Below are 8919 nucleotides of genomic sequence, written 5' to 3'. Positions count from 1 at the left end.
TACCAGTGTTAGGGATGTCATGAAACACTATGTCACACATTCTCAGGTAGCCAAAGGTCTAATGGGAGACTGACAGATAAACCAAAAATTACAATGAGTAGTGATGAATGCTATAATAGAGCTGTGGTAAAAAGAGCCACAAAGAAGATACAGATGAAGGCAGCCTAGAGGGTTAGCCTTTTCTAGATGAGGAAATGGTTGGAATGGGTGTTAAAGAGTAAATAGGAGTATGTCAGACAGATGAGAAGATAAAAATATTTGGGTGAAAGGAAAAGCATGTGTTAAAGATAGGAGGTATAAAACTAGGCACATGGGGCAAGTTAGTATCAACTCAAGGGCAACTTATTTATTTGTTTCTTGGAAGTTTTTTTTGGTCGTGAGATAAGTAGGCAGAATTCTGCTTCCAGCCATGAAAGAGGAATTGACATGGAAACTTCTTTCCATAGCAAGCATCTAGATTATTGTTAATGTATAAGAAACTTTTTTTTTTTTTTTTTTTTTAGAGGCTAGGACAACAGGAAGGACTGTAATTCTTGAGAAGAGAAAAATGAGGTTAGTCCCATGATTGTGTAGATAATTTTAAAAATTCTTTCTCATTTTTAAATTTAAAAAAGATTATTTCAGCAAAACCAATAAAAAGTACTATTAGATTTATAACATATAGAAGTAAAATATATGACAACAATAGCACAAAGGAGGGAATGGGATATAGAATACACTGTGGTGCAGTGATTTACATAATATGGCCCTTTCTAGGCATAGTCTTTTAACCTACCTAAAGATTGGGTGTGCACCTAAGATGCTAATGGTCCACCAGGAGGAATGGGCAACTTGCAGCTAATGCGGATAAGATGCATGGCCTTGTGCGGACCATGCAAATAAAGTATATAGAATCTTAACAAGAAGATTGGTCAGATTTGGCCATCCCACTAGGTTTAGGATGAGACATACCAGAGGTGGACAGTGAGGACCTGACTACCACCAAGAAGGGATAAGAGCAGACTGTCCTTTAGACCCAAGGTCCCTGTCTAGGAGCCTCCTAGACCCAGGATACAGAGAGCTGCAACACCAGAGGTGGCAAGGGATGGCATAAAGCAGTGGCATAGAAACAAAGGCAGCAGAGGCAGTATAATCAGGAGACTGGCAGGAGATGGAATAGTGGGTTAGCTTGTCCATAGAGCACGAGAGCTGAGCACTTTTGGGCAGGAGGTTTGCTGAAGGAGGAGGGTGCCTCTGGCCACTTGACACGGTTAGACTTGCTGACCCCTGGAGCAAGAGAGCTGAGGGTCTTTGGGCCACGGCTTACTGGTGGAGTGGGGTGCCTCTGGGTACTTACTGGCAGAGCTAAAGAGCTTTGTAACACTTGCCCAAGTACGATAGAGGCTGGGTTGGCCCAAGAGGCCCCAAGGTCTAAGGGCATGAAGGGCTGAGGGCCAGAGAGAGACATGTCCCCAAGCATGGCTGAAAAGAGGCTGTCCTGATCTAAGTACTATATCCTGAGTGATTTATGTCGCTGAATTGTAACCTATTACTTCCCTAATAAGAGCCATAATTGTGAGTTTTGTCTGTGATTTCTCTGTGGCCATTGCAAGGAATTAGCAGTAGAGAGTGCTGTGGGAGGGGCAATTCATATCAGAATTGGTATAAAGGTTGGAGAGTAGAGGCATGTCTGACTTCTGCCTTGTGGGAATTAGCCTTGGGCAATGCAAATGGTGATTCTCATGAAGTTAGAGGAGGTCAGATGCCACCGCCACACCATTTTTACAGTACTCTTACAAAGTTCTTACATTACATATGCAGTGGGATATTATTATTAGAAGGGAAACCCTAGAACAACCACACACACATACACACACACACAAAAAAAACCCCAAATGGGATAGCTAATAAATGAAAAATTTTAAGAAAAGGAATAATAAAAATACCAATTAATTCAAAAGAACATCTGAAAAGAAGAAAGAAAGAACACATATTAGATTGGAAAATAGAAAACAAATGGTGAGATAATAGAATGAAACCCAAAATTATGTTAATTATATTACATTTATATGGTCTAAGTACTCCAATTAAAAGACAAATAATATTAGAATTGATCGAAAAGCAACCCACCTTATGCTGCCTTTACTAAATTCACTTTTAATGTAACAGATAACTTTTAACATAACAGATCAAAGTACTTAGATCTATCATAAGAAAACTTGAGTAGCTAATATTTATAAAACAGAAGAACAAGATTTCAGATCAAGGAATATTTCCAGTAGTGAAGAAAGTTATTTCATTATTAAATGAAAAAAAAGTAAGTTTATTTAAAAGCCAGGCAAAAACCAAAACCAAACTCACTGCAGTCAAGTTTATTTGACTCATAGCAACCCCTTCTTGGGTTGCTGAGGCGGTATCTCTATGGAAGTAGATTGCCCAATCTTCCTTCCGAGGAGTGGCTGGTAGGTTTGAACCACCAGCCTTCTGGTTAGCAGTCAAATGCCTTAGGCACTATGACGCCAGAGCTCCTCAAATGTGCATATAAAAATAAGAGAGCTTCAAAATACACAAACTGAAAATAAATAGAACTGAAAGAGGACACAGAAAAATCTATAATCTTAGTAGAAGATTTTAACTTTTCTCTCTCAATAACTGACAAAATAAATAAATAAACAGTAAGGACATAGATGATTTCAACATCACAATTGACTAACTTGACCTGGTTGACATTTATAGACATTGTCCCTAACAGTTGCAGAACACACATTCTTCTCAAGCACAGATAGAGTATTCATCAAAATAGATCATATACTGGACAATAATACAAGTCTGAAAAAATTAAAAATGATTGAAATAATAAAGAATATATTCTGTGGTCTTTGGGAATTAAATTATGTCTATGTTAACTTAAATTGCACCTACAGAATTAAATAAACCTAGAAAATCTTAATATATTTGGAAAATAGACAACAGTACTCTAAATAACATAGATTGAAGAAGAAATAACAAAGAAATTATAAAATATTTTTAACTGAATAATAAATATAAGAAAAGTTATAAAAATTTTTGGGATACACCTAAAGGATGCTCAGAAGAAATTTTATAAATTTAAATGCTTATATTAGGAAGAAGAGGAGCTTAGGCATAGTGCCTAAGGCATTTGACTGTTAACTGGAAGGCTGGTGGTTCAAACCCACTAGCCGCTCCTCAGAAGGAAGACTGAGCCATCTACTTCCTAAAGATACCATCTCGGAAACCCAAGGAGGGGTCCCTATGAGTCAGATCCAATTCTACAGTGGTGAGTTTGGTTTTTTATTAGGGAGAAGAAATCTCTAAAATTAATGGTTTAAATATTTACTTAAAGAAGCTAGAAAAAGAAAAATAAGTTAATCTCAAAATAAGGTGGAGAGAGGAAATAATAAAGACAACAGAACAAATCAATAAAATAATCAAAAGAGAAAATCAATAAAAACAAAGGTGTTTTTTTAAATCATAAACATCTATTAATTTTTAGCTATGAAGAGAAATAAAATAGATATGATACACTTTACTAATATCAGGAATAAAAGAGGTAATAACATTACAAATATTAAAAATATAATAAAGGAATATTAAGAACAACTTTTGTGCCAAACAATTTCACAGCTCACATGAAAGCATAACTTATCTGAATGACACAAGTTACTAAAGTGACACGAGAATATATCTATTAAGGAAAATGAATTCATAATTTTAAACTTTCCCACAAAGAAAACTCCAATTCCAAATGGATTCACTGGTGAGTTGTAGCAAATACTTAAGAAAGACAATGCCGGTCCTATACAAGGTCTTTTGGAAATTTAAGAACTTGTAAATATTTTACAACTTATTTTATAAGGTCAAGGTTAGACTGACACTCAAACCAAAGAAGACTGTATGGCACATAAACACACAAAAGAGAGACAGAAAACTACAGGGTAATATCCCTCAAAAACATAGCTTACCATATTAGTAAAATGAAAAAGAAAAACCATATGATTAATTCAATAGGTATAGAAAAAACACTTGACAAAATCCAACACCTGTATTTAATTTTTTTTTTTTTTTTGTGATTTGGGTGAAAATTTGCAGAGCAAATTTACTTCCCATACAGCAGTCCACATACACTTTGTCTCATGACATTGACTACAATTTATCACAATGCAACAGCTCCCCTCCCACTTCCTCCCAATAATTACCTCTTCCCTGTGTCCATCCCTCCATGCACCCCTGTCCACTGAGCTGTCTCCCTGTGCATAAACAACCCTTCTTTCTCCCATGATTGCTCTCTCCAAGGAGTGTATCTATCTCAGGTAAATGTTCAACTCATATCCCTGTCTTTTGTTGGGCTGGAAGCCACAGGTGTGGGTTCAATTCCAGACCTGAAAGGCAGCTAGGGGCCAGGCTCTATCAGACCAGCAAACCTGGTCCCCACCCCTTTTTTTTTTTTTCCAAATGATTTTGAGTTTTCTTCCACATTATTCTCCCTCTCTATCCAAGACCTCCTACACAGAGCCTCCCCCCCGCCAAGTGGTGGACACTGGTAGCCAGGCACCATCTAGTTCTACTGGTCTCATAGTTGTATAGGCTGTGGATTGCATAGTGTACCAGTTGCTGGAACTAATTGTTTCCATGAATTTTTGGTTTTCTTCATTCTTCTTTGCTCTGGAGGAGGAGAGAACCATCACTGCATCTAGATGGCTGCTTGCAAGCTTTTAAGATCCCAGTCACTACTAGCCAAAGTAGGAGGTGGAACAATGTTTTGTGTAGTATGTTATGCCAATTGAACTTGATGTCCCCTGTGACTATGGTCCCGAGCCCACAGGTTCAACTACTAGGTCCCTCTGGGAAGCTGGCTCTGACAAAGAAATGATTACAACCTTGCCCCTTGTCAGCTCTACTATACACCTGGGAATTCAGATCATATAAATACACTTACAGGACCACTGTCTGCCAACCCTATACATGGTCTTGGGTACATTCCCTGCTTCATAGACATACGTGCTAGTTCAGTCTGTCCACCCATCTATCCACCTGTATACCCATGTTTGCCTTCACTGACAATACAGTACTGTATATACAAAAGGGTTCATCTTTGTTGTCTGTACCTCCCATGTACCTCTCTATGTGTTCCTCTTCCTCAATGCTACCATGTTGATCACATTTGATACATTGTCCTTCTCTTCACCCAAATCAATACTTATCTCTACCTATCTAACAGCAAACACCTCTTCTTGACAAGAACTCTCACCAAACTAGGAATGGAAGAGCACTTCTATAATCTGACAGTGAACATTTATGCTAAACCTAAAGCTAACTTCATACTCAATGGTGATACATTGAATACTTTCTCCTTAAATGGGGAGGCAGTGATCATTCTTCTTGTCACATATATTTAATATTTTATTGGAGGCCCTTACCAGTGAAATAAGGCAAGAGAAAAAAAAAGATATAGATTAGAAAGCAGATAAAATAATAAAGTTTATGCAAATAACACAATCAAGGACATGGAATCCTAGGGAATGTTCATAAACCCTCTAGAATTAATATAGGAATTTAGTGAGATAAAAGCATACAAGACCAATGTATAAAAATCCATTATATTTTTATATTCTAGCAGTAAACACTTGAAAACAAAATTGAAAAACCAATAACATTTATAATGGCTTCTCAAAACATGACATACATAGGGATTATCAAAATTATCAAAATATGTGTAAGCCTCATATATTGAAAACTACAACCATTTCTGAGAGAAAATAAAACCCTATATAATGCATAGCTAGCTGTATCAAGTTCATGAGTAGAAAGACTCACTATTACTCTGCTATTTGCTCTGGCTGTAGGAACATGAGGAAATCATCTCTCGGAGTCTCCATCTTAAAATAGAAATTATACAGCTAAGCAGAGGATTTCTATAATGATCTACTGCAGTAATATATGTTAAAATACTTGGAAAATTGGAGAATGCTACTTAAAGGTAAGATAACATTTTCATAATATTATTAAGCTTCTGAGCTATGAAACATGTGTTTTCAGATACATCTCTACTCTTTACTGATACTTGGGAAACATTCATCATATCTAGAGGGCAATTTATTAAATGAGAGATATGTTCTTTCTTCTCTAGTCATTGACCATGGCAAGTCTACAGAAAACTCAATTACAAAAGCACACTCAAAATGAATGGTGTCTAAGAAAATGAATGCATCTCCAGGAGGACAATTCTGCCACACCTAGGGCTAAAATTAAATGCATCAAAAGTCAGAATAGCTGTTTTAATTTTTACCTGTGAATTTGTTGCAAACATATTTTTAAGCTCTCGAGTTTCATTTGTAATCCTTGTCATTCAAGGTCCTGAGAACATTGTGCACAGTAGCTAGCAACTACTATGATGCCTGGCATTTAGAGGTGAAAAATTAAAGTACAGAGAAGCAAGACTCAATATAGCTGAACAATGATCCAGAAGAGAGACTCTGCTCGTTATTATCATGTGCAATTAAGGTATGGAAGGACCTTACTGAAGTCTAGAATTGAAATTTCAGCATGAAGAGCCACTGGATTATCTATCAGATTTTATCAAGTATTTTGTCTGCATCTATTGAGATGATCACTTGGTTTTAGTCCTTTATTCTACTAATATGTAGTATTGATACTTGAGTTTTGGGTATTGAACCAACCTTGCATTCCTGGAACATATCCCACTTGGTCATGGTGTATGCGTTACTAGATTCAACTTCTAGTATTTTGTTGAGGATTTTTGCATTATATGAATATGGGCTATTGGTTTGTAATTTCCTTGTGATATCTTTGGTTTTGGTATCAGGGCAATATGGCTGCATAGAATGAGTTTGGGAATTCTATCCTTTCTATATTTTTGGAAGAATATTAATAACTGGTATTAATTATGTACCAGTTATTATGTTTGCCAGGTTGTGCTCTCTGAAGATGGCTGAGAAGCAGAAACACGAAGATCCAAGATTGGACAGTGAAAATCTGAAACTAAGTGCTCAGGGACAGGCTGGGCACTGGCACCTTCTGCAAAATGAAGAGTTGATGGAGAATATAAACTGACAGGCTACAAAGTAGCAGTTAAGAATCTTAAATAGATAGAAGAGTTGCCATTTAGATGTTGTTGGAAAAATAAATCGAGAAATTTAAAATCTAAAACTCTTTCTTCATCTTCATATTATCAAACTATTATCAGGTGGTCAGCACACCAATTGATTTTTTGATGGTAATATATATATCTGGTGGTGCATTATTTGACTACATCTGTAAACATGAAGGGATTATAAATATGGATAGAAGTCAGGTGGTTCTTTCAGCAAATTTTGTCTGCTGTGGATTACTGTCATAGACTTCTGGTTGTTGGAGACTTGAAACCAGAGAATGTGCTCTTGGATACACAAATGGATGTCATGGTACTTGATTTCACATTATTGACTATGATGTCAGATGGTGAATTTCTAGGAAGTTGTAGCTCTCCAAATTATGAAGCATCTGAAATCATTTCAGGCAGATTGTATGCAAGTCCTGAAGTTGACATCTGGAGCTGCAGTGCTATTTTATATGTTCTTCTTTGTGGCACCCTCCCATTTGATAAGAAACCTGTACCTACACTATTTAAGAATATCCAAGGGGGTGTTTTTTATATCCCAGAATATCTCAATGGTTCTGTTGCCACTTTCCTGATACATACACTGCAAATTACTAAGAAACAAGCAACCACCAAAGACATAAGAGAGCATGAATGGTTTAAACAAGATCTGTCCAGCTATGTATTTCCTGGAGACCCCTCCTATGATGCTAACATAATTGATGAGGGTGTTAAAGAAGTGTGTGAAAAATAAGAGTATACAGAATAAGAAGTAATAAACAGTTTATATAGTGGTGACCCTCAAGACCAGCTTGCAGTGGTTTATGATCAAATCATTAACAATTAGAGAATAATGAATGAAGCCAATGAATTCTCCTTCACCTCTAGTGCCCCAACTAGGTTTTTTTTTTTTTTTTTTTTAATGGATGATAGTGCCATGCATATTCTCCCAGGGCTAGCAACTTCCTCCAGAAAGGAGGCCACTTCATATAGCATACAGCCCCAAGCAAGATTTCCACTTGAAATGCTAACTACGATGAAGCCCAAATCTTTAGCTGTGAAAAAAGCCAAGTGGCATCTTGGAATTCAAAGTCAAAGCAAACCACATGACCTTACAGCTGAAGTTTACTAAACTACGAAGCACCTGGATTTTGAATGGAAGGTGATGAATACCTATCATCTTTGTGAAAGGAGAAAGAATTCAGTGACTGGCAACTCTGTGAAAATAAGTTTGCAGTTTTACCTGGTTGAATAGAAGATATATTTGGACTTTGAAGGCACTGATGCGAGATGGTAGAGCACAAGTTTGGGCCCACAACACCTCAGTATTCCTGTTCTGCTGCTGGCTTACATAGACTAAGAACAAGTTTTGATTTCATGACTGCAGAGAGCCAGTCACTTTCTGGCTCTCTCATTGGCTCCTTAATGGGGAGCACACTGTCCTGAGTTCATCTTGCCTGGGCAGTCACACTGTGGATTTTTTGGAAATGTGTATCAGTTGATCACTACTTCAGCCAGTTGACAATACGTCTCTTGTTTCTTTTTGTTATTATACTGAGAAAATCAGATATATTCTTGTAATTATTATCTTACTCATGACTGGATAGCACATACTTTCCAATACTAATTGAGAGATATAAATATCTCCAAGGAACAATCAATGTCATTGGAAATACTGAGGACAAAAAAGTATGACGTTTTGTTTATCTGTTGAGATCTATAATTCTATTTTGCCCATGATAAATTCACATAGGCAGCTTCTTTAAGAGGTGAACAATAATACAGATTATTATTGATTTAAAATTATGAGTTCACTACAGTAT

The 8919-nt window shown here is 36.6% G+C and overlaps 1 pseudogene; it reads left to right on the top strand.

Annotated features, from left to right (window-relative positions):
• The first annotated feature begins 6945 nt into the window (after nucleotides 1-6945).
• LOC103198979 lies at nucleotides 6946-8598 on the top strand (annotated as a pseudogene).
• The last annotated feature ends 321 nt before the right edge of the window (nucleotides 8599-8919 follow it).

The sequence above is a fragment of the Orycteropus afer genome, unplaced genomic scaffold, assembly GCF_000298275.1.
Source record: "Orycteropus afer afer isolate SDZICR_OR568_19922 unplaced genomic scaffold, OryAfe1.0 scaffold00100, whole genome shotgun sequence".
Lineage (NCBI taxonomy): Eukaryota > Metazoa > Chordata > Mammalia > Tubulidentata > Orycteropodidae > Orycteropus > Orycteropus afer.
This window is presented reverse-complemented; position numbering and strand designations above follow the sequence as displayed.